This window comes from Vicugna pacos, chromosome 32 (genome assembly GCF_048564905.1).
Source record: "Vicugna pacos chromosome 32, VicPac4, whole genome shotgun sequence".
Lineage (NCBI taxonomy): Eukaryota > Metazoa > Chordata > Mammalia > Artiodactyla > Camelidae > Vicugna > Vicugna pacos.
Window position 1 is genome coordinate 23,210,980 of NC_133018.1, and position 27,133 is coordinate 23,238,112.

At 47.6% G+C, this 27,133-nt stretch overlaps 1 protein-coding gene across 3 annotated transcripts in view; it reads right to left on the minus strand.

Annotated features, from left to right (window-relative positions):
* TMEM132D (transmembrane protein 132D) overlaps positions 1–27,133 on the minus strand; it is a 527,348-nt gene that overhangs the window by 379,745 nt on the left and 120,470 nt on the right. Inside the window, exon 1 of one of the 3 annotated variants that reach the window (XM_072953622.1) lies at positions 18,297–18,314. The exons of the other annotated variants lie outside the window; for them this stretch is intronic. The gene's annotated coding sequence lies outside the window, so the exon portion shown is untranslated. Of the gene's footprint in view, positions 1–18,296; positions 18,315–27,133 lie in introns of those variants that run through there. 3 annotated transcript variants of the gene reach the window in all.

The following is a 27,133-nucleotide window of genomic DNA, read 5'->3' on the forward strand; positions in this document are numbered from 1 at the left end:
GACTGCAGCGTGGCCAGTCAGGCAGGTCTGCCACCTGAGACGGGGCGGCTGGGAGGAGAGGCACACACCCCCATATGCATTAATCACATTTAGTCCCTGTCAGCCTGTAGATTCCATTCGCTGAATGCCAAAGCCTGGAAATTAAGCAGAAATCCAGTCTTAAGCTTGGTCTCTCCACGCCAGCACCACGGAGGATAACTCTTTGTTGCATGAGGTTCCCTTGTGCATCGCTGACTAGTTACCAGCATCCTGGACCTCAAACCTGGATGCCAGTCGACGTCCCCTGCCCAGTTGTGACAGTCATAAGTGTCTCCAGACATCACCAAGTGCCCCTCAGGGGAAAGCTGACAGACAGACATAGGGCACCCGCTTAAATGTGAATTTCAGAATAATAACGGGTACGCTTTTAGTGCAAGTCCATCCCAAATACTGCATGGGACATTCACTGTTTATCTGAAAATCAAATTTAACTGGACGGGCTGTATTTTCATTTGCTCTAACTGGGAAGCAAAACCGCTCCTGTGAGAGAACCACCACTGCAGTTTTACAGTTTAGGAAACTGTACGTATGAATGCCACGTACGTGTGTACACATGCATGCGTGCCAGTCAGGGATGTGTGTGCGGAAAGGCCACTTCACTCCAAGCTGTGAAGAAACAGCTACAATGACCTTTCAGACACAGTGAGCATCGAAGACCCACTAAGATGAGAACAAGGGGCTCGGGATCTGTTATTACCAGATTCTGAAAACTGAGATAAAATTCACGTCACACCCAACCCAATGTATTTTTCCTTACAGACCTGACAAAAAGGTTTTAACATCACAATGAACAGTGCTGTCCAGAGTTCAGTCACGGCTGCACTCTCATACAGGAAGAATAGCACGGGTCATATTTCTGGGAGATGAGCTGACAACATTAAGACAAGTTTGGAATTCCCTCTCTCTCTGACCCGTTCATTGCACGCCCTGGAATCTATTCCAAGACACGAAAAAATAGAAAGGAAGTTTATATTATGAGAATGTGCAGTGCAGCATCAGGCTTAAAGTTTAAAAATTAGCAACAAACTTAATATCCAGCAAAAAGTGTTATCTAACCACTGCACACCCGTTAGAACGGCCAGAATCCAAAACACGGACGACGCCGATTGAGGGTGAGGACGTGGAGCAAGAGGAACTCTCATTCAGTGTTGGTGGAAGTGCAAAGCGGTCCAGCCACACTCAAAGACGGTCTGGCCATTTCTTACAAACCCAAAACGCACTCTTTCCATCCCATCTGGCAATCGCGCTCCTTAACGCTCACTCAAAGGACTGGGAAATGTACGTCACACACAAGCCCGCCTAGAAATGTTCACCAGGGTTTTCCTCATAACTGCCAAACGTGGACCTGAACAGGATGTCCTTCAGCAGATTGATGGGTAAACAAATTGTGGTGCCTCCAGACAAGGGAATATTGGTCAGTGGTAAAGAGGGAGGCGCTGCCAAGCCATGATCAGACGTGGAGGTAACTTGGATGCATGTTGTTAAGTGAGAGAAGTGAGTCTGAAAACGCTACGTGCTGTGTAATTCTAACTGTGTGACCTTCTGGAAAAGGCAAAACCATGGAGACAGTAAAGAAATCAGCGGTTATCGGGGTGGGGGAGGGGGGTGAGTAGCTGGAGCACAGAGGATTTTTAGGGCAGTGAAACAATCCTTTACAATGCTCTAGTATAATCGTGGACACATGTCATTATATATTTGTCAAAATCCATAGAATGCACGCCACAAAGAGTGAGCCCTAACGTGAACTGTGGACTTTCATTAATAATAATGAATCCACATTACTCACTGATTGTAGCAAAGGCCCCACACAAAGGCTTATGGGAGCTCTGCACATTTTTGCTCAATTTCTTCCATAAACCTAAAACTGTTAAAAATAATAGTCTACTTTTTTTTAAAGAGTATGCATACAGGAATATAAAATTGGGACAAACAGTAATATTAGCAAAGAACTCAAGGCAAAGTTGAAAGTTCGTAATTTAGCATTCTTAATAAACCTTGAACCAAACAGTAGCAGATACACAGAAAGCGCATGAAATGGAAGAACACGGCTCCATGAATTCTCACAAGGCCCATTCACCGTCATTCTAGAAGCCCACTCCTCATTCATCCTCTGTCTCACCAGAGACCCACTCCCCCTGAGCAAACCACTCCTGAGATCCAACACTATAGTTCTGCCTGGTTTTGAACTTTATATAAATCAAATCACGTGTGTGGTTTTTGTGGCTGGCTTGTTTAGCTCAACATTGTGTTTGAAAAGTTCATCCACGTGGTGGTGCTGAGGTGCATTTCATTCATTTTCCCAACTGTTGACAAGTCAGAGTATGAATACCCTATAACTTATTTATCCATTAGATTCTACAGTTGGTGGACGTCTGGGTTGGTTGCGCTCTGGGGTTAATTTAAACATTGCTACTGCAAACATTGTTTCAAATGCCTTTGGTGCATAGGTCCCTGCATTCCTTCGGGGTCTATACGAAGAGTAGAATTACTTGGTCACAGGTGTCTGTTTAATAAAAATTTTTATAATCAATACTAGCAAATAGTTTACAAAATGCTGCTATCAATTTACCCTCTTTCAGAAGATTCAGAGTGTTCCAGCAGCTCCTCGTCGTAACACTTAGCATTTCCAGTCTTTTTCATTTCTAACACTGTGGTGTATGGAACGTGAGATCTCCTTTCGATTATAATTTACATTTTCTGGATGACTAAGAAGGCTGAACAACTTCTCAGCTCTTACTGGATACTGAATATCCTCTTGTGTGCCGTGCCCTTCAAGGCTTCTGTGCATTTTTCTGTTGGATGTTTCCACTTCTCCCTGACGGGTAGGATTTCATTATAAACTAGAGACACAAAGTATTCTGTTGATTACATAGGTTACAAATAGCCTGTCTCTCTAAGACCATCTTTTGATATAGAATTCTTTTCTTTATAATCCAATTGTCAAACTTTTCCTCTACAGTTAATTCTTGGGTCCAGTTTATGAAATCTTTGTTTATTTTAAGGTTTTGAAGATGCCCTTTTACAGAGTCTTCTAGAAGATTTATTTACTTACTTTTTCACATTTATTTCTATGTCCCATAACCAAGCCTGCATGCACAATATGCTGTAGATACCAGAATTCATCTTTTTCCGTGTACGTATTCATTTGACCCAGAACATTTTATTTAAAATTCCACCTGCTTCTCACTCTTCAGCAAATCAGTATTGCACTAATAACGCGTCTGCAGAGAAGCGTTCTGTTGAGTCTGCTCCAGGGGTTTGTCTGCCCTTGCGCCAATATTCCATACTCCAATTACTGAAGACTTTATGTCCCCGGGACACATACTCCTGCTTTGCTCATTTTTATTCTTGGCCTTTTAAATTCCCATAACGAGTTTTAAAATCCATTTAACTGATTTGGGGACATTTCATATTTCTCTGTTTTTGTATTCCATCAGCCTTTTACTATCATCAATGACAGATGTCTCCTACCTTCTTCTGGGATCATCACATGTTGTTTTTCTAACTTCTTAAAATGGGAGCTAAACCACTGGTTTCTTTTCAAATATATGCGTGACTTCCGCTGGAGCCTACAAGTTATACGTCATAACTTTACTCAGTTCAAAACATACTCTCATTTTCATTGCAATTACATCTGTGACACACGGATTATTTAAAATGGTATTTATCAAGTCCCATATGGATTATTTAAAATGGTATTTATCATTTAGCACATATTTATATATAAACTGTATAAAGTATAACACATCTTGCACATATATTCCTAGACACAGAACTGTAGATACACTCACTGGCCCAGGACCATGGCAGCTACAGAAAGGCAGGGACTGGACGATATTTTTTTTTTGCTCACTGTTGTGTTTCTGTTGCAATTAGAATGTGTGTGTGTGTGTATGAATTCATATATATATATATATATATATATATATTATTAATGTGTATATATATAACATAATTAATGAAAATATGAAGACAATAATTAAACGTTGTGATGATCCTCTGGATCAAAGTCATGGGAGTGTGTTGAAAATGAGACAAGTCTAGGACTTCATAAGATTTCTGAGCTTCAGAGTTTGAAACCCCCTTGAAGAGCGTCTCCAGCAGCACCCAGCGCACCCTTAGATCTCTTTTCCTCAGGAAGTGAGCACCCCCCCACCCAGGTCCCCCATGCCCTTTCTCAAATGCACTGAGCTAACTCCTGCCTCAGGGCCTTTGCACTGGCCCCTTCTGCCTGGAATGCTATTCCCCAGGCCTTTTGCATGGCTAAGTCACTCTCCTCCTCCAGGTCTCAGCGTAAGAGACATCTTGAAGTGGTCTGAATTAGCCCTGCCTGGTCACTCCCTCATGCCCTGTTTAGTTTCTTCCCAGCTTAAATTGTCTTTTCTATTTGCTTTCTTGATTAAACCCAAAGACCCCTCCTTCTCTGCTGGGTCTGTGGAGGCAGAGATCTGACTTGACTTATTCACAGCTAGAGGTTCAGGACCTAGAGCAATACCAGGACAAGAAGGACATTAAGGAAATGGATGAATCAAAGGATAAACAAATGGATAAATGAAAAGGTACTGGGCAAATAGCTCAAAGCCAATTTCTCTGTCTCCAGGTCAGCAGCTCATTACCTCTAGACCTGCCCTGGAGACGGTGGTCGCGAAGGCCCTGAGATAAAATCCAGTGTGGAAGACGCAGGGTGAATACAGAGCATCAATTTCATTTTTAATCTTGGACCCAGTGATGTCTAAGCACCCCCAACAGCCAAGAAGCACATGCTCAGTATGCAGGGAGAGAACTTCATTAAGTTGCTTATATTAAAACTGGTAGAGTGTCACATCTCGTAATTTTTAAAAATTGTTTACATTAATGTTTAATTAGCTCAGGGATTAAACAGCTTTTTTTAAAGCCTCATAAACAATTTTTTTTCTCCCTCTCCATTTTCTGAGGGCACTTCGAATGATTTAATCAATATGCTGAATTCCCTGAAAGAGGGTGAGAGACAGAGAGGGAAAGAAAAGGCAAGAAAAAGGAGGAGGGGGAGGGAAGAGGGAGATGGGGGGTGGAGCTGGAGATGGAGGAGATGGAGATGGAGGAGAAGGAGATGGAGGAGATGGAGATGGCGGAGATGGAGATGGAGGAGAAGGCAATAGAGATGGTGGAGACGGAGGAGATAGAGATGGAGACGGAGGAGATGGAGGAGAAGGAGATGGAGGAGATGGAGATGGAGGAGATGGAGATGGCGGAGATGGAGATGGAGGAGAAGGCAATAGAGATGGTGGAGACGGAGGAGATAGAGATGGAGACGGAGGAGATGGAGGAGAAGGAGATGGAGGAGATGGAGATGGAGGAGATGGAGATGGAGGAGAAGGCAATAGAGATGGTGGAGACGGAGGAGATAGAGATGGAGACGGAGGAGATGGAGGAGAAGGAGATGGAGGAGATGGAGATGGAGGAGATGGAGATGGCGGAGATGGAGATGGAGGAGAAGGCAATAGAGATGGTGGAGATGGAGGAGATAGAGATGGAGGAGAAGGCAATAGAGATGGTGGAGATGGAGGAGATGGAGATGGAGGAGATGGAGATGGTGGAGATGGAGATGGAGGAGAAGGCAATAGAGATGGTGGAGATGGAGGAGATGGAGATGGAGGAGATGGAGATGGAGGAGAAGGCAATAGAGATGGAGGAGATGGAGATGGAGGAGATGGAGGAGACGGAGATGGAGGAGAAGGCAATAGAGATGGTGGAGATGGAGGAGATAGAGATGGAGACGGAGGAGATGGAGGAGAAGGAGATGGAAAAGGAGGAGGAGGAAGAAAGAGGAGAAGGGGGAGGAGGGGGAGGAGAAAGGGATGGAGAGGGAGGAGAAAGGGATGGAGAGGGAGGAGAAAGGGGAGGAGGGGGAGGAGAAAGGGGGGAGGAGGAGGAGAAAGGCAAGAAAAATAATGCTAACGAGATACGGCCACTAACCGCCATCCCCAACTCTCTGAGTTCCCCAGAGCCCACAGGCAGACCTACCAGCAGACACAAGTCAGAAGTGCCAACATGGCGCAGGCTGTTCAGAGGAGAGTTTATCCTTGGAAAAGGAGCCGAGAAAACATCTGTGCTTCAGTGCGAACTATGCGCGTCATTCTCGGCTTCCCGATTCTGATGCTACGGGAGCCATTTTACAAGGATAACTGACAGCAATTCAAAAGCAGCCTTGTCTACAGACGCGCAAACCAGTTCTCCCCGGAGGAGGCGCCGCCCCGTCCCCACTGCGGGAGAGCCGGCTTGGTGTCTGCGCGCGTGCATTCCCACATCCCTTCCCTCCACAGACGTGGGTGACTCTTTGCCTTCTTCTTTGTGTCAGCAGTGACACCTGCCTGATGTCCTCATTTCATTAATGACTTCAACAGAAATGTTAACACATGTTCATTTTACATCTGCATGAGAGTCGTGATTTTTACCTCTTCTTGAAAATTACCTTCTAACGGGGAAGAAGGAAAGAGGCCGGGGGGCGTCTTCCAGGTCCCATGCCTGTGAGGGTATGATAGCTTCAGTCCCACGCTGCTCACTCCTGCCAGCCACACCGGCATCCTCTCCCAGGTGCTCACACCGGTACCGCGTCGGCTGCTCCGCAGAGACTCAGCACAGGATCAGAGAAAGAGAATCGCAGGGTACAGCCCGTCTACGAAGCCACCCAAGACCATCCCCAACAGAAGTGAACACCTCCTCTGAAGACCTGGACCAGTGTATTTCCAAAAATGACTGTTTCTCACAGTTTGAGGTCCACGTTCCCAGAGACAAGAGTTCCTCCTTCCCAAAGGGGAGACAGAGCAGGGTGACCCAGACAGATGGGGTCCCGGAAAGATTCGGGAATCGCTCCTCTGTTCCAACCAGCTTCAGATTTGCAGGCTCAAGTGTGATTTGGATGCAACTGTGAAAACATGAAACTTGTACAGACTGAAAACAATGCAGCTCAGAAAAGAGCCATTCCTGGGATGAAAGGGACAGCGGGTGATGAGTGAGATTCTCCGCAGCGGACGTCCCAGCTCAGTTACCTGGAACGTCAGACGAGGTTCTCACTGCCCGGCTGCACAGGAAAAGGGCTTCAGAGGTCACGTGAGCGAGCGGGGCTGCCCATGAGCATAACGGCGACTCTCCCTGGACGCTTAGAGATATGAGAGGCTGCATCCGTCTGGACAAAGGTGCCAGACTACACGGTTGATCAGATTTAGCCCAGAAATTCAAAATACTGAAATGAGACCTAGAATAATTGGCCAGGTTTTGTAAGAGTCGTGTGGTAGGTAGAACCACATCCCCCCAAAGATGCTCACCTCCTGACCCCAGGACCTGTGAGTGGCTGTGCACCTGACACAGCAAGAGGAGCTCTGCAGATGTGATAGAAGGACCAGAGATGGGAGGTCTTCCTGGAATGTCCGCGAGGGCCCAGGGCAGTCACGGGGTCCCTTAAAAGTGCATGAGGGGTGATCTGTCCATTGAGGGGAGCGAGGTGTTTGGAAGTCCTCTCCTATTCTTGTTACTGTCGATTCCTCCTTTTATGTCCACTAATGTTTGCCTTATATATTTAGGTGACTGCCAAAGTGTGGAAGCAACCTGAGTGTCCATCCACAGAGGAACGGATAAAGAAGACACATAGACATACAATGGAACACCACTCAGCCGTAAAGAAAGGACGGAATTCTTCTGTGTGCAACAACCTGGATGGACTCGGAAGGCATTACGTTAAGTGAACTAAATCAGACAGAGGAAGACAAATACTTCATGATCTCACTTATATGTGGAATCTAAAAATACAACAAACGAGTGAACAAAACACAAAAAAGCAGCAGACTCACAGATACAGAGAACAGACTAGTGGTGAGCAGTGGAGAGGGGAGGGGTAACAGGGAGGTAGAGGATTAAGATGTACAGAATATTATGTATTAAAAGAAAAGAATACAATGATACATTGTGCAACACAAGGAATAGAGACAGTGTTTTATAACTGTAAATGCAATGTAACCTTTAAAAATTGTGAATCACTATATTGTACACCTGAAACTTTTTGTTACATCAACTATATTGCACAACAACTGTATTCAATCGAAAAAAAGTTGAACAGGGAGACAGAAGTGGAAGTCAGAGTGACAGGACAGGAGAGAGTCAATCCGTTGTCATTGACTTTAAAGACGGAGGCATGGAGCCAGGAGCCAAGGAGTGCAGGCGTCTTCTAGAAGCTGGAAAACTCAAGGAAATAGATCCTCCCTTGAAACTCCCAGAGAGAAATGCAGCCCTGATGACTCTTTGCTTTTAAGCTCAATGACACCTGTGTCAGACACCAGAGCTTCAGAACTGAAAGCTGGCAACTCTGTGTTATTTCAAGTCACTAAGTTTGTGATTTGAAGCCACGAAAAACTAACACAAGTACAAACCATGAATTAAGAGGGGCACGAACCTGCATGACCGTAACATCTATTTTTCAGGGACCTTCAGCATCCGGAGGTAGGAATGAGTGGGGAAACACTTAGATGGGAGTGTTGTCAGGACTGAAACTAACATACAAGACATCTTTGTGTTAATTAGAAATGAGTGTCCTTCTTTCCAGGCCAGTGCAGTCTCATGGCAGCCAGCACAGCTCAGGCTGCAGCACGGACCAGCCTTAGCTCCTCCAAGTCCTCTACCGCAGGAGCACTTGTGCAGTGCACAACCTGAACAGCCATACATGGTGGCCCAGAGAAGGGATCACGCCCACTTTCAGCACAAAAGGCCTTTTCTCTCCATGCACGTGAAGAAGCTCCATGTGCACTCTAGAAAAGAGGGTGCACTCAGTTTCTCGTGTGCTTGAAACCTGTCATTTCGCACTTCCTGATGGAGACTTTCGTCACCTTCATCCTATTTTGGACACGAATGTTTATGCTTCAGGTTAAAAGTCTGCACATAGTGGGACAGGAACCATACTTCCAAGCGCTTTGTAAGTGTTGGTTGCTAGCTTGTACGTTAGTAAAAGCCGTCAGAAAATCCAACTGTAAGCAATTTCTTTTACCCCCAAATCTAAAGGAACCCGAGGTGTCAGGTCAGGATCCAGGTACACTAGCACCACCCTCTCTCGTATCTGCTTCCTCCAAAATTAATGGGTCTATTTTTGGGGTGGCTTGCTCACGCTCGCAGCTCCTGGCTTCTCTTCTCCCAGGGTCAAATCAAACCCAAGAAGACAGCAGCTGCTCCTCCTTAAACCATTTAGAATCCCGGGTCTGATGATCGCTGGCCCAGCGTGGCTCACGTGCTCAGGAAGAAGCCAGTCACAGTGGCCAGGGCGGTGGGATATGCTCACGGGCCAGGCCTGGGCCACATTTCCGCCCTGACACTGGGATGGATGCAGCCCACACACGTCCCTGGACTGAGGGCTGGGGCGGGGCACGGGCCGTTCCCCAGAGGATGCCACGGAGCTAATAAAAACAGTAGTGTCTGGAGAAAGATAATCGTATGATATCACTTACATGTGGAGTCTATGAAAAAAATGATACAAGTTCTATTTACAAACCAAACACATTCACGGGCACAGAAAACACACTATGGTTAACAAAGGGGAAAGGGCGGGCGAGGGATGAATTAGGGGTTAGGGATTAACAGACACTTGTTACTGTATATAAAACAGTCAGAGAACGGGGACCTACTGTAGAGCACAGGCAGCTATATTCCGTTTCTTGTAATAACATATAATGGAAAAGAATCTGAAGAGAAAAAAAAAGTATGTGTGTGTGTCTATGTATAACTGAATCACTTTGCTGTACACCTGAAACTAACACTGTAAATCAACTACACATCAATAAAAATTTTAAAAATAAATACGGACATACATAAATACATAAATAAGGAAAATAAAACCTATATGCAAAAAACAAACAAACAAACAAAAACACCCCAGCAGTTTCTGATTGATCACGTTGCTGTGGAAGTTTTATTCCCAGTTAAAATAAATAAAACCTGAACGGGTCTGTTACACTTATTTTATTCTGACGGTCACAGTTCCGCATTTTGGTTTCTTGGGCAGTGGATCTACTTCTAATGATGCTTTATAGGAAAAGCGAGGAAGAGGCGGAAGGGAGCTGGGGGTGTGACACCTACTGTGTGTCTGTGTGACGTCAGGCACGGCTTACTTACTACACTGTTGAGTGCCCACGCGGTACTGGGGCTAGGAGTTTAGTGGCCCCCGTTCAGCAGTTAAGAAAACAAAGTCTGAGAAAGCCGAAGACGCTCAGCGCACCGAGCCAGGAAGCGCCGCCGCCCGGGCTTGAAGGAGCCTGTCCGATTCCCGAACGTGTGCTCGCTGCCTCCGGAACGCCGGGCTTCACAGCCACACGGGAGCTGATTTCTTATAAAAGTACGAACGAGGGTATTAGAGAGGAGAAGGCGTTTCCTTCCTACGTGTCTCTGAGGGTAAATGAGTTAGAGGAACCGCCACGCCCCGACACACACAAATTCGTGAATTATTCTCCTCTTAGTTTATATGCTTTTAATAAAACGAGGAATGAACGGCCAATAATTAACTCACTTTCTACCACCATTTTAAGGGAAAAAGGAAACATGAAAACCAGGCAGCGGTGTGGGAAGTTAAGGAAACAGGCTCTGATTATCCCATTGAGCGAAGCAAGTCAGACAGAGACACATGTCACATGGTATCACTTATGTGTGGAATCCAAAAAGAGACACAAATTTTATTTATGAAACAAAACCAGACCCACAGACACAGAAAACAAACTATGGTTACCAAAGGGGAAGGGCGGAGAGGGAAAAATTAGGGGTTGGGATTAACAGACACACATTACTGTATATAAAAGGGGTAAACAGCAAGGACCTGCTGTCTCGCACAGGGAACTATATTCCACTTCTTCTAACAGCATATAATGGAAAAAAATCTGAAAAGGAAGTGCACACCTGTATGTACATGTATAACTGAATCACGGTGCTGTGCACCTGACACTGTTGCAAATCAACAACACTTCAATGAAAAAATTAAAAAATTAAAAAAAATAAAAAATAAAAGCCCGAGGTCAGGCAGCCTGGGTTTACGACCAGTAAAACCATTTGCTAGCTTTCCCTCTCGCTAGTTGTGTAACTTTGGGAAACCACTGAGTCACTCTTATCCTCCGTTTTTTAAATCTATAAAATGGGTATAATATAACAGGCTACGCCTCGAACAGTTCTTGACAGAATTCCACGAGGTACCCCATGTAAGCGTTTTATACATGCGAGCTAAGTATATGATTGACATTACTGTTTTCAGAAATGGCAAAACTGACCGTTCTGATGAAAAACCTACCAAAAGCTCCTGCCATACTCAAGAGGTAGCCAAAAAAAAAATAAATAAATAAAGAGGTGAAAAATGGTTAGATCCAGCTCAGTTCCGTAACAGAAAAATGCATTTCCTAGAATAGGAAAAATGCTCCAGTCTAAAAACAAACCTAGAGCGATACTATGATTTACACCACGATTACAAAATATTTTATTTTTCACTAGTTTTCTCTAAAAAGGTCTGAATCCATACGAATGACAGATGCAGGGAAAACCTTGACTGTCTATTTTTACCATCAGCTGTTTCTTCATATAGGACACATTCCTGGGAGCCTCGAGAAACTTCCCGCGTTTCCCACAGGGGAAGCCCTTTTTCGAGCGCCGAGCTCTGTAAACGTTGGGTAGCTAAACACTGAGATGCTTTCAGCACGCTTCTGTTAAGTTATTTATTCTACCAGAAAGTGCTTATTTGAAAGCCCTGGGTTCTTCCACGGAGTTTTTGCCTAAAACCGTGCCCACCATCATTTTAAACTTTCGATTTAGTGTTATACTCTCGAAGAGAAGCTTCCTTCCCCCTGACAAGGAAATACCTGGTTCTAAACGTGTGTGCGTCTGTTGAACAGGGCTCTGGGGACTGACCTGCTGGTTTGGTGAACTCTTCAAAGCTATTTAGCAGCTGGAATTTGCCAATCACATTTTATACCCAGGGGTCTGGGCCTGTTTTCCCACCCAGAAAAAAAAGTCTCAAGTGGGCCATGAAGGATCCACACTGAGGGCTGCGGTTCTCACTGGACTGCGCTTCGGAGTCCCTCAGTGTGGAATCCAGCTGTGCTAGATGGGTGACACACCATCAGATGAAGACAAGGCTTTCGTAAACAAACACTGCACACGTGAACGGCGTCTTCCCCAGCCGTCAGGTTAATCCCAACGATGTTCTAAATTAAAATAAAATGTTGACATGACTCCGTAATGGCCCTGGTAACCCAGGTATAGGAGCGCCCAGGGCTGCCCTGTTCACTGAAGATTCCAACCACGAGAGGGTTATATGCAGGTAGCGCTTTGCACGGAATCTGATAAAAAACAAGAGGAGAGCTGGATGCCCTGATGTTGTCAGTTTCTCCAGAAATAATCCATGTCACTCTTGTTTCTAAAAGCAAGGCCCTAATTAAGTCCTGCCAGAGAGGGAAGGGCCTGTCGTTCCAGTGGGTCCTTGAGCCTAACCACTGGACTCTAAGTGGGGGGCAGGGGGGGTCCATGGACAAGGGGGCTCTGCTGATGCTCAGAGATGAACCTGCCCTTAATCCTTCCCCAGCTGATGGCAGAGAACTGGGTCCCGGTCTGCCAGCTGGGCAGCTTGGTGACCGATGATTGTTGGGGGTGGGTGAGACATGCAGAACTTGTCACTCGCCGGGCATCCTGCACATACAGACCCTCAGAGCAGAGCCCCGGAGGCGACACGGATGCGAACACCCATCAGGCAAATGCCTCCCATCAGAAGGTGCGGCGGTGAGGGCCTTCCCCCAGCCTCTCCTGCCTGCTGCCCCCGCGCCGCCGTGCTTCTGATGCAGAAGGTGTAAAGCACGCAGCACAAAGCTGGGCTCCCCGGAAACCGACTTTTTAGTTTGTCGATAACACAACTTAATCGCACCTGTAGTTCCCTGCCTCAGGTTTTCCCAGTGTTGCGACCAAGTTCTGCTGGGCGTGTTCAGGCAACAGAGCCCCCAGAACCCAGATGCCACCATCTCTCTCCGCCCCAGGCTGCTTTACGTATGTTGATGGATCAGATTTCTCCCTCTTCCAGATCAGTAAGCCACTCGTTTCCTGGCTCCTCCCTTCCAGGGAGAAACTGTGGGGCCCCGGAAGGGTGGGCTACCGCTGAAAACACACGACTGGCTGTCAGAACCCATCCAGACCAGACAGAGAGCACCACTGGCTGGAAACGGAAATGACAGGTGCCGTCACTCCTCCCGCACCTGGGGCCACACCCGCCTGCCCCATCAGTGACAGCCGTCCATCAGTGGCAAACTCCTCCGGTTGGTTTGTTTTCTGCAAAAGCCTTTCCCATGTCTCCTCTCACCATCGGAACACCAGACCATCAGAAGGTAATGCCCTGCGTGTCTTATGGGCCATTTCAGAAACGCCTGCTCCTCTGCTTCTGAACCTGCGTGTACTGCAGCCCTGACACAGCCTCCCCAAACAGGGAACATTTAAACAGAGGCCCAGAGGCAGCTAGGAAGTGGCCGTGCAGACCCCGCTGGAGATGCTTCCCACTGGGGGAGGCGGAGGGGAGGGTGGGACAGCCACAGCAAAGGCCCTGAGGCAGAAGCGCCCCCCCCCAGCTGGCCAAAGGCACAATAAAAGTTAGGGTGTCTGGAGGGACAGGCGCAGAGCAGGGAAGAGGAGGTCAGACCCAGCCACGGGCCAGACCAGGGAAGGCCTTCCGGGCCATTGTGAAGACGCTGGTCTTTATTCTGTGAGTGGTTAAAAGCCCTTGATGGGGGAGGGCACAGCTCAGGGGTCGCAGAGCGCGTGCTTAGCATTCAGGAGCTCCTAGGTCCCATCCCCAGCACCTCCACTGAATAAACCAACCAACAAACAAACCTAGCCCCTCCCTCCCTCCCCTCCCCTGCCCCCCAAAAAAGAAAATCTCTTGAAGCATCTGCAGCCAGAATGAAGTGACTGAATTTATGACCCAAAGGCTCTCTGGCTGGGCAGGCAGCTGGTAAGGCGGCCACGGTCACAGCGGCCCCCGGGGTTTGGTGTGGATGGCGGGGGCGGTGGGAAGTCACTGAATCTGGGGAACTCGGCAGAATCCGGGAGGAGGTCTGGGACCCTTCCCGAGTGGAACACATTTGCCCAAAGAACAGGACTCCAACCCCAGAGCTGGCCCTGAGTAGCAGCCATCCCGGCACGTCACGTGATTTTAAAGAAATACTAAAACCCACCCCCACAACCGTGCTGACTTCTTTGTGTGGACGTGGCCCAAACACAGAGTTTCTAAAATTTCCAGGGCGGTTGGGAAGCACAGCCAGGACCAGCAGCTCCCGCCCAGACGGTCTGGGAGATTCCTTTTTAGGTCTCTTATTACGACAATACGATTGTCCCCATTTTAGTGACCAAGACTGAAAACAAAACAAGGGGCATATACGTGTCCAGGCCAGAGAGCGAGTACAGGGGGCTGGTGAGAACACGGCGGGTCTCTCTGCAACGGGGAAGAGCAAGCCTGACCCCGTGTTGGGTCTGTTCCCTCAGCTCTGACCCTGGGCGCTGTCACCCGGGCTGAGGCAGGCTGGCTCTGCGCCTTCTGTAAAAGAATGTTGCCCAGAGCCTGGAATAACCATGACAGCCCTTCTCAAGGCTCTGACCTTTGAGGGTAGGACACGTTCCCATTCATATAGGGACAACAAGTTGCAGAACAGAGAGTAACACGTGTGTTGTTGGAGGTTTACGGGGACACCATGACCTGACCTACGTGGACAGCTGCAAGGACAAAGGATTCCGCCACCAAGAAGTCTGCAACCACCAACCACACCCACTCCCCGTTCAGTGTAAAAGGAGCCTGAATTCTGACTTGGGAAGATGGTTCTTTGGGACACTAGCCCCCCATCTTCTGGGTCTGCTGGCTTTCCTAATGAAGTCGCTACTCCTTGCCCCAGCACCTCACCTCCTGACTTACTGGCTTGTGCAGCGAACAGAACGAGCCTGGACTCGGTAACGTCTCTACCCCCACGTGAGCTCCCCGATAGGCATATCACGAAGATCTGGTTACTCAGCATGAGCCATTTTTTTTCCAAAGTGACTTAACACTCAAATTAACGAGTCAAACATGGACTGGGAAGCGTGGGTGGGTAAATAGGTACCACAGGAAGAAAACGTGAAAATGCCACCTAAAAGCTGCCCGTATTATTTGAAATGATGGGAAAAAAAAAAAAACCACGGAGACACCTCCCAGCAGGGCAGACAGGGAGCCCCGCCCGGGCTCCTGCAGGTTCCCCACGCGGCCTCCACGCTCCCTTCCAGCCGGGAAGTTACACTCTTTTCTGGTCACAGGCTGCACCCAGCGGGTCAGAATTTCCCTTCTGGGTCCATTATGCTGCCTCTATTCCTGAATCTCTCTTGCATAGTATGTTTTTTTTAAAAAATGTTTTTTAAAGAGAGAAACCAGAAGGATGGCAGCCCATTGAGGGTACTGTCGGTGGGGCACAAGAGGGGGCTCCAAAGAGCCCCCCACTTCCTTCCTTCATCGAAGACGACTCCAGACGCAGCATGCAAAGGTTGGAACAGGACGAGAAGCCAGGGGAAACCCATCAGTACAGAAGCTTCTCTCAAACCAGCACAGAGATAAAATCAGCTCTGTTTTCTTTAAAGCATTATCAAAGAAACGCACATCGAATAAGGTTTTTTTTTCCTGTTTCTGGACACACTGGCCGACAAGTTTTGTTTCTGAGCGAGAAGAGCTCAGAGTCTTACTCTTTAACAGGAGTGATTGTAATTCATGTGCAGTCCACGCAGTTTTGCCTGGAAATTCTTTCTCCTTGAGCCACCAGCTGCTTCCCTGGAGTGAGAACTCCGGATGGAGGACGCCACAGAGCAAGGAGCAGTGACGACCAGAGAAATGTGAGCAGAACCAGCACGGCCTGCGGGACGTGGTCCTCGTTTAGCAGGTCAGAGGCTTGAGAAGCGAAGGCACTTTTGCTTTTTGGAGGAAATTCTGTTTCCCTGCATCCAAGTTCTGGTCACTTGGAAGGGAAAAGAGTGAGCTTCAAGTCCTGTTTTTAAAATTCTACTGATTAGAAGTAGAAGAAGACCTAAATAGACATTTTCCCAAAGAAGACAAGCGGATGGCCAGCACGCACATGAACAGATGCTCCACGTCGCTAATTACCAGAGAGATGCAAATCCAAACCACAATGAGGTGTCACCTCACATCAGCCAGAATGGCCATCATTCAAAAGTCCACAAACGATAGATGCTGGAGAGGCTGTGGAGAACAGGGAACCCTCCTACACTGCTGGCAGGAATGTAGAATGGAGGACAGTATAAAGATTCCTGAAAAACTAAAAACAGACTTACCATACGATCCAGCAATCCAATTCCTGGGTATACAACCAGAAAAGGTGAAAACTCTAATTCAAAAAGGTACACATGCCCCAATGTTCATAGAGCACTATTTACAACAGCCAAGACATGGAAACAACCTGAATGTCCATCAACAAGATGACTGGGTAAAGAAGTTGTGGTTTATATATGCAGTGGAATACTACTCAGCCATCAAAAAGGAAGAAATAATGCCTATTTGCAGTAACATGGATGGGCCTAGACATGATCATTCTCAGTGAAGTAAGTCAGACAGAGAAAGACAAATACCATCTGATATCACTTATATGTGGAATCTAAAACAAAAATGATGCAAATGAACTTATTTTCAAACCAGAAATAGACTCAAAAACATAGAAAACAAACCTTATGGTTACCAAAGGGGAAAAGAAGAGGGGGATAAATTAGGAATTTGGGATGAACAGATACAAATTATTATACATGAAATAGATGAACAACAAGGACCTACTGAATCACACAGGGAACTATATTCAATAGCTTATTCAATATGTTGTAAAACCTATAATGGAAAAGAATTTGAAAAAGAAAATACATATGTATAAATACATATAAGAACCTGAAAAAGAACATACATGTATGTATGTGTAACTGAATCACTTTGCGGTTCACCTGAAACTAACACAACATCATAAATCGACTCTACTTCAATGAAAAGTTGTTTTTTTTCAAAAACATTCTACTTGTTAAATTCCAGTGTAGCTTTCACCTGGCAAAGAGGCAGCTGGAGCTGTGAATAGGGAAACGGGGGCACTGGTGGCGGAATATTCCAAGAAAAAACTGGCATTCCCCAAACTCGTGCTTAGGAGGGAGCCCACGTAGACGGTGGCAGAATGTCAGCTTCACACGTCTTTCTGTTACTTGTTCCTTAAGAGCTCTCCACCCTGCCCACAGCAGATGTTGTAAACTGGGCTGAATCTGGCTCCAAAGACTGTCTCACTCGATTCTGCATCAAGCCACCGAAATTCATAATTAGCTTTTAATGCCAATATTTAGAAAACAGAAGATTTCACATAAAAACCTGGATGTTTGGTTTTTCTTTAAAACATCGCAAGATGTGAGAAACCTGTGACTCCATCACCATATTGCAGCAAGTCACAGAGCTGTGTGCCCTGTAAGTGGGGCCATAACTCACCAGGTGGCCACAATCCCCACCCAGCCCTTATGCCTCATTTACGTCACATACTTACCCCGGCGGGCATTTGATTTTTTTTAATCACTATGGTGTGGGATCATTCACAACGCCCAGGTGATCACTCTGGCTACTACAAGGAGACTAGGTGCGGATGGCGGAGCTGGGGGTGTCGGGGGGAGGATGAAGAGGAAGGACCAGACAGGGGTGTGGCAGTAACAGAGGTGAGGGGTGATGGTGACCTGGGCCAGGGTGGCGGCAGCGCAGTGATGAGAAGTGGCCACAACATGATACGGTTCAAGGTCGAGGTTCTGCTGATGGACGGGACGGGGAGTGCGGGACGCAGGGTGCCCGTCCTTAGCCAGTCCTGCCCTTTTCCCTCCCATTCCATTCCTCCATTTACCTTCCTCCATCAGCAGGCACAACGGAAGTGTGAGAAGATAAAGTGGAGCGGCTGGCAATCCAGTGTCAGAGAGCATGACTCCGACAGTCTGGCACCAGCAACATCGGTCATGATGTTGAAAAAGTTCATGATTGAAAAAGGACAATGCTGGGCGGCAAGGGGAGACCCAGTGCCAGCTCCCCCTGAAGAAGGAAAAAGCCACGACTCTTCATTACCCTTAATTAGGTATCCTGCTTGCTCCATTCGTGCTGCCCTTGCTTTTGGACCTAATGAAAATACACGATGAACTGGACAAACAGAATGTATTTACAAAAGCCACAAACGGTGCCCCCCAAGCCCCCTCACCTAACGGTTCAGAGTGTTCCAGCCGCTTCTGCCCCTCTAGCCAAAATTCTATTCAGAATATTCAGAATGAAGTCAAATTCCACCCCCTCAGGGTAGCCTTCTTTCTGACCCCCCCCCCAGCTTTGATCTGACTTTTCTCTGAACTTCCACAGGGTTACTGTGCGTTCAGGCCACGGTGCAGTTAGCCGTGCAGCTCCGTGCGACACTCCTTCCACTACTGCGGGGATGCTGTGTAGATGATTCGTTGTTACGAACAACGGAACACTTCATCACATCCGGAACCCTGTAAACTCACTCAGAAGGAAGTCTGCCCTAAATGAGATCGTGTATTGTTCAGGCTTGCTGATTATGACAAAAGAAAAACACTTCGGTACTTTAACAACAACAACAACAAAAAAAGGGATATGATCCTGTTTAATTTACAATTTAATTCCCATCACCCACAGTGTTCTTAGGGCTTAAAAGGGGGATGAAGCTCAAAAGTGCTGGAGACTTTGCTCTCTTTACTTACAGAAGGTAGCCTCTTCGATGAAAGAAATTAAAAGAAAAAAGAAAGAAAGAAAGGTCGCCTCACACAGAAGACATCATAACTTAAATTTCTGAATCTAAACAAATATCCTACTTTTTCAGTAATAATTCGGTACAGAGACTGAAGGCAGCTCTTCCCCCTTTCCCGCTGGCCCATTTCTGTCCCCCTCGAACCTAAAGCAACCTGATTACGGGGAGGAGGTGACCAGGTGACTGAGCAGGACTCCTGGCTTGCGCCCTCCTGAATGCGCCCATGCCTCGCCTCACCTGTTGAGGCGAGGATGAGGAGAAGTAAGAATGAAGAGTCAAGCAGTTTAAGAATGACTTGCTTTCCACCCCGCACTGCCCGCTTAGCATCCCTGCAGGCGGGTCACGGGGACAAGGTAACATCCGAAGAGAGTCAGCCGGTCCGCATGCAGTGGAGATGGCGCAGGACCAAGCTCCTGCCCCGATGCTTCCTGAGGGTCTCCCCCCTTTTCCCCTTTAAACTGTCCTGGCTGAGCAGACTCTTTGGAGTTGGTCTCGGGACACGAGTCCCCCTTCTCCCCAGATGGCCGGCTTTTCTGATAGAAGCACTTTTCCTTTCTACCGACACTTGCCTCTCGAGTGACTGGCTTTTGAGCAGCAAGCACCTGGACCTGAGTTCAGTAACAAAACCAGGGGACAATCAAATAACCGAGAAAGTGCAAAGGGCAGTGACTCTAAGCATCTTAGATGAAAAGTATCAAGAACCAACGTCACTTCCACGGCCCCTAAGACGTTACGTGTGAGAATAAACCTGAGTCTCCCAGTTGACAGTCTGACAACAGCATCAACAAGTTACATGGCAGAAGGATCTGAAAGGTAAACATTCAAAATATACTTCAGGGGAAAAAAACTACTCGAAATGCACAGTATCGTTTAGCCACAGCCTAATTACATGGCAACAGGAGCTGGTCGATGCCACTGTGTTAACGTTCCCTATCTTGAGTTTTCACCACGTTCTGCATTCTTGCTTATTTAATTATCTCTGAAGGGCAGGAGCTTTATCCTGCTCACCACTTATGCCCAGAATTCAGCGCAGCATCTGGCACTTAGAAAGCCCTTACCCAGCACGTCATTGTGGAGTGAAGCACAATGGTGGCTACACATTAAGCAGCTGCTAAATGACACATGAGAGTGAAGACATGTCACAGGCTGGGAATATATTCATCACACATATATGTAGAGGTATACAGTGGTGCTACATTTTTGGAAACCCTTAGGCATAGAAACAAGGCTAAAGGAACAAGATGGAAGGCCCAGTAATGAGTTAGGAAGAGACTGGAAGGGACATAACAACCCACAGAAAACTCATGACCATCACGCAGAGGTGATGGAGCCACAGACGGCAACACGGAACACAATGGTCCCTGCAGAAAATCCAAGAGCAGGTGAGACCGAGGTGTGCTCGGGGTGACGGCTACCTTTGGGAAAAGGGGACAGTGGCTGCAAGAGGGCAGCAGGAGGTTCTAGGGGGCCGAGGAAGTTCTACAACTTTCATCCATTTTCAGCTTCACGGATGTATGATCCATAAATAAAATGCTAAAATATTTAAAGCGTTCCCGGAGATGATTTGATAGACACACACACTGGAAAAGGATTCCTCCATCTAGCTGATTAACCGACCCACCACTTCACACATCCACTTCTTTACAGATAAACAATAAACGTGTTTACTTATCTGTAAGTAAACAAGTACATACGAACATTTAAGGTCCACTCTCTAAGCAAACTTCCGTTACCTAATACAGTGTCAGCACCCATATCCACCACTGCACTGGGTCCTCGGATTCCCGTTGTATGTTAGACCCTCAGAACAGTTCCGTGTTTCAGCTGAAAGTCTGTGCTCTTACCAGCCTCTCCTTATCTCCCCCGCCCCCGGCCCCAGCCCCCGGCAACCACATTTCGATCTCTTGATCACGGCATTTATAATCATTCACGTGTTCCATTTCCTTAATGGATCAGGAGAGAACATGTCCGACTCCACGTTGGAGCTGTTTCTTTCACTTTAACCTTTGTATCTCTTGCTTTTGCCGCAAGCTCATCACTGAAGGGATGTTGCCTATAAGCGTCAAGTATACATAATGGCCCATGTGTGGGAACCCTGCCTCCCAGGCCTGAGCTTAAGCTAAAATACCCCGGAAACGTCCAGGCCAGGGCCTCCTGTGAACGGCTGCAGGGAAGAAGAAATGAACGCATTCCCTCTGGTGGCTGGTTGGAACCAGGAAATATTTATCAACAACTTACCACCTCTTTTCACTTTACGTCCTCACCTCACCCTCTTTGCAAGAAAACAGCGTACAAACCCAAGGAAGAAGGTTCTCCGGGACACTGGTCCCCCATCTCCTCGGCCTGCAGGCTTTCCAAATAAAGTCGCTATTCTTTGCCCCAGCACCTTGTCCCTCAATTTATGGGCCTATCGTGCAAGCAGTACGAGCTTGGATATGGTAACGTTTAGAGATGTAACACTTCAACAAATAACATCTATTTTAAAATAATAATATGGGTCCCCACCGAGTATAGAATTTATGACTAACTGATCTTATTTTCGCTCCTCTTTTATTTTCTACTCTCTACGGCGATCAAGTATTACTTTTAGCATAATCCTTCCATAATATTAAAAAGAATTTTTATTTTAATGAGAGCACTGGGGATTGCTGCTAAAACCCCATGGGCCGTGGCAACGGGGAAGCCGCTGCACACAGGAGTGGGGTTACTGCTGTGCATTTAACACAGCAAGACCCAACGGGGGCGTCGCAGTACTCCAGGTCGGCACTAGAGGGAGCGACCGTCGTCCCAGGAGACAGCCCCCTGTGATGCCCAGAGGACTGCACCTGAACCCTTTCTCCTCCTTCCTGCAACCCACAAGGGTCTTCCTCCTGGGACGCTAAGCAGATGGAGAAGGCAGGGGAGTGAATGTGGAGCGGCAAACAGAACACGACCATGCCCCCATGTGGAATCCCTGCCCTGCTTCACAATCTCATCTTCTCTGTGTCCCCTAAACTCAGGAACAGCTGGGACCCCCACCTCTCTCTCCCTCTCTCCTTCCAATGTTATCTGGCTTCCTCTGAGTTCCCCACTTACAAGCACGTTTTCTTTTGCGTCCACTGTTCTGCTGCATTTAGGTAACAGACCACCTTGAAAACAAACGGTATTTACTGCTGTTTCTCTAAAGAGGTATGCGCCCCACAGAAGTCCCCCTCTTTATAGACTCCTCCTTAGGAGCAGCGTGATCCTTCTTTTTTTATGATACTTGATGTCGGTTTCCCAGAAGCAGGAATAAATATCCTTTCACTGGCTGTCACAATACGACTCGGATGGAGAAAAACGTATTTCACATCCGGAATACTGCTCTCCCCGAGTATCCTCGTGAGCTCATTACACGTTATGTAAAATAACAGATAATTCTGAAACAAACATACGGTGTTCCAGGGACAGCAAAGAGAAGAGCACGGAAAGGGGCCGGATAACCGGTCAGTGCGGAGGAAGCTTGGTGGTGGGTGATGGAGCTGTGTATAGGAAAACTATGGTAAGTTTTTATATTGGAAAAAACTTAAATTTGCCACCTATACATCCTAAGATTAAAAAAGTGCCCTAAGACAGACAAAAGTGGTTTTGTACTTCTGAAAAGAGAAAGGATCTTGTAGTAACTTATGGTGAAAAAAATATGAAAATGAATACATGCATGTTCATGTGTGACTGGAGCACTGTGCTGTGCACCAGAAATTGACACAACATTGTAAACTGACTGTACTTCAATAAATATATATATACAAAGTATATATGTATTAAATTTTTTTAAAAAGAGAGAGGAAATCTTAGACATAAATATTTAGAGAAACATTAACGTGTTTTTGTGGTCCCTGCACTGAATCACCCCAGGATATGGCTTCTCCGCCCAGTGCTTCCGACATCTGGGGCTGGACAGTTCTTCACGGTGGCGGCTGCTCTGTGTGATGCAAGATGTTTAACAGCATCTCCAGCCTCTGCCCAGGTGCTGGCAGCATCTCCGGCAGGTGTGACAACCAAAAATGTCTCCATCCTCTACCACATTCTGCCAAATGGCCTTTTAATACTTTCTAATTACTTGCCAACACTGAGAAGTTGGGATATTCTACTTGGAAATCTCAATTTCTTATGCCTCTTGAGCTATTGGAAGATGAGCAATCTCTGAACGTAGATCCCAGTGTTGGATTTGCAATAGGGAAGAGCACACCTGACTCCGTGTTGGGTCTGTTCCTTTGGCTCTGACCCTGGGCTCTGTTTCCTGGGCTGAGGCAGGCTGGCTCTGCCTGCGCCTTCTGTAAAAGAATGTTGCCCAGAGCCTGGAATGCACAGGACAGCCCCTTCTCAAGGCTCCGACCTTCAAGGGCAAAACACTTTGCCATTCATCTAGAGATAGAAAGTTGCAGAACAGAGAGCAACACGTGTCTTGTTGGAGGCTCACGGGGACACCATAACCTGACCTACGTGGACAGCTGCAAGGACACAGGATTCTGGCACCAAGAAGTCTGCGGCCACCAGCCACACCCTCTCCCCTTATCAGCATAAAAGGAGCCTGAATTCTGACTTGAGGAAGATGGTTCTCTCTCCAGGACGCTAGTCCCCCACCGTCTCGGTCTGCTGCATTTCCAAATAAAGTCGTTACTTCCTGTCCCAGCACCTCGTCTCCCAATTTATCGGCCTGTTGTGCAGCGAGCAGAGCGAGTTTGCACTGAATAACACTCCCTTTCCCACAACACGTTATCAAGGGATTTTAAACCAGATGCTGATTTGACTTCACCGGCACTTAAGGTGACTCTTGCTGCTGTGAGGGGAACGGCTTGTGAGGAGCCAGGAGAACTGAGTGGACCACTGAGGACACCAACGAGGACCAGCAGAGTGGAACCGGAGATGGGAACTCATTAAGGAGGGTCTCAGGACTTGAGAAGAACCACAAAGCCCGGGGGTGGGCAGTGGGTTGGGATGCTTTGTAATGCTGAACAAAGAATGTTCTATTTTTTCCTCTCACAACAAAGAGACTCTATTTTTTATATATACACATAAGCGTTTCTGGCTGGGAGGAAAGAGATTTCATCATTTATTCAATCCTTTATTGAGGCCCTCCCAAGGCTTCGGCATTTGGCGATGAGCGTGAAATGCTTTACCCCCTAAAGAAGCCGCAGGGGAGTCGGGGAGGCACCCCAGGCTTCCCTCTCCTGACCCCTCTTCTCCTGCAGCCTCTCTGTCTCCGCAGACAGCACCCTCCCCTGCCCTTGGTCAGGACCCTCAGGGAATCTCTCTTCGTCTCGGGCTCCTGGTCCCATTTCTCCCCCAGTTCTCTCGGCTCCACCTTCAAAAGATGCACACACGCCACCGCCTCTCCCCACGGCCAGAGCCACAGCATCTCTCCCCTGGTCTCCCGGCTGGCCCCCCGCGCCTGCCCCTTCCTCCCTGTTACCAGCCAGGGTGAGCCGCCAAGTTGTATGTCAGTTGAGGGAGCCCCAGAGGCCCCCCAGTTCCTCCCGAGTAGACGCCAAAGTCCCTACAACGGACTTCCTGGTCCCAAACCCCTCCGCTCCCCTCCCGCTCCCACCCCTCTCTTCTCACCGGCCCCGCAGCCGCCCTGCCCTCTGCCCAGGAGCCCAGGCCAGCAGCCGCCCTCCCAAGCCGGGCCTTTGCACCTGCTCTGCTCTGCCTGGGGCGAGATTCTCCAATTCCCATGGGGCTCACCTCCTCACTCCCTCCAGGGCGACGCCCAGCGGCTGCTTTCTCACTTCTACACATTTTCAAGTCACACACACACACACACACACACACACACTAACTCGCCTCCCTGCCTTGTGTTCCTACCTAGCCCTCATCACCCGTAGACAGAGGTCCAGCAAATATGAGTTTCAGCACCAGTGTGGACTGTGAGCGTCCGCTGACACGCGGGTTTTCCCAGGGGTGAACGCTACACTGCAGGATCCCTGGTTGGCTGAATCGCGGAGGCAAACCAGCAGACATGAAGGGCGGCCGACTACAGGCTGTTTAAGCTACACACGCATTTTTCGACTGCGAGAAGGGTCCCCACACCAGCCGCCTCCACCACGTAGTTCAAGGGCCAACCGGTTATGTGTACACATATACACACTTATTTATTAATCTGGATACTGTCTGTTCCCATCATGAGATGGCAAGAACTTGTTTCCTGAGCACCCAGAACAGAGCCGGGCACGTGGCACACGCTCAGTAAATACCTGTTGAATAAATGGGTCCCTGTTTAGAACAAAGTAAGCAACAGAAGAGAGGCTTGGAAGCCGAGATGTGCAAGGCGCATCGGCGGCGCCCCCTGCCTGTCAAGGTGAACGAAGGGTGCAAGGACGCTGGGGTCGGAGGCATCTCACGGTGGTTCTGATGCGCACTTCCCTGGGGATAAGTGACGTCGGCCATCTTTTCAGGTGCCTGTTGGCCATTTGTCTGTCTCCTGGCGAACTTCCAAAACCCAAGAGTTTTGCATTAAGAAATCTCGTCGGGGCCACGTCCCCACTCAGGGAGGACTGAACACCTGCCACTTTCCTGCGTTGAAGGGCGTATCCCCAGCCTTCACGTGTGCCATCACTTCCTGCCTCTCTCAGCCTCTCTGCACTCGTCAGCTTCCTCACAGACGTGGACTCAGGACCCCGCCTTCAAAATGCTGGTTAATACATGAAGGTAAGTTGGGAAGTCGTCTGCTCTCAGACCACCTTAGCCAAGGCTTACAGACTGCACCACTGTCACTCTGAAAAACTGCAGAGAACTGCTTGGGGTTGTTTTGGTGCATTTAATGTGGATTGTCTGGCAAGCTCATGTCTGCATTTACCAACCAGGATGTGCAGCATCTCTAGTAACAGGATGGTGGCTTTGTGTTCTGTTGAAGAGTTTTCTGAAGAAAGCTTGCAGGCATTTCCTTATAGTTTTCTCGGACGGAAAGCTGGTTTTAGTACAATTTCACTCTTACACTTTGCTGACCTCTTCCCCAGACTCACTCTTGCTTGTGATCTTAATTAAAACTAATCTCATCAGAGACTAATGCATACAACATTAATCTTGCATAATGCGTCCCCAGACTGAAACCTAGCAGGAGCCTGAGGGGCCCTCCTAGGCACTAAAAGCCTTTCCGCGTCCCCCTGTTTCTTATTTGCAGGATAAAGGCTTCGGCCTCCTAGACCTTCCTGAATGCCCAAGAGCAGATGCAAGCAGTAGCTAATCAGGAAAGTCCTGAACCGCAGAAACAAAGGAGGAGCCATCAAAAGACAATAGCCCCCCCCTCCAAAAAAAAAGAAACGAAACAATAGTGGAGCTGTTAAAGCAGAGTCCTGGATCCTCCAGAAGGGGATGTGCAGAGCAATACCTCCGAGTTCTTTTTTAGGAACCAAGCCCCCACCCGGCTGGGGGAGGGTAACTCCAGGCTGAGCACAAGATCCCTGGAGCCCTGCCCTGCTACCTCCCCACCAGCCAATCGGAAGAAAGCCCCACCCGGCAGCCCTTGCCCAGCTTTACCTATAAAAGCTCTGCCCTGAACACCCCATGTTCAGGGTCTTTTGAGCACAAGGCACCCCTTCTCCTTGCTCGGCCCTGCAGTCAACCTTTCTCTGCAGCGTTTCAGTGTTTGGCCTCACTGTGCGCTGGGCACACGAATTTGTACCCAGTAATAAAACTGTAATTATTACTTGCTCAACCAAATTCTAATTCTTTAAAATGTTCGTGAGAGAAAGATCAACTTGCAACTACTCTGCTCCCCTCCACATTACCGTGAAGCTTTCTTCTTTTTTTTTCCTTTTCATTTTTGAGTTGTTTATATCCCCACCTTCTCAGATATGGAAGAAAAACCAGACGACTTAGGTATTTTTTTTAATGTTAAAAAGGGGTTAAAGTTTTGCTATAATTTTTTTTCTCTTTTCACTTTTTTTAAAAATTTTTTTGTGATTTCTTTCGAGGAGGGGTAATTAGGTTTACTTATGTATTTTTTTAACGGAGGGACTGGGGATTGAACCTAAGACCTTGTGAGTCCTAAACATGTGCTCTACCCCTGAGCGATACCCTCCCCCTGCGATATTTTAAATGTTTATGTTTACAATTTTTCACTCCTACACACAGACAGACACACACACCCGTGTGTGTATCCCGTCACGGGACGGTAACTCAGAATACCGAAGGTAGGAAGCTCCAAGAATGTGAGACTTAGGTCAGACGGCGCTCGGTGCACACTGCGCTGTTCTGCGCTAAGGAAAGGCTCTGACTGGGTCGATGCCCTGACAGGAGGAATTTCAGAAGGAAGAGCCAAG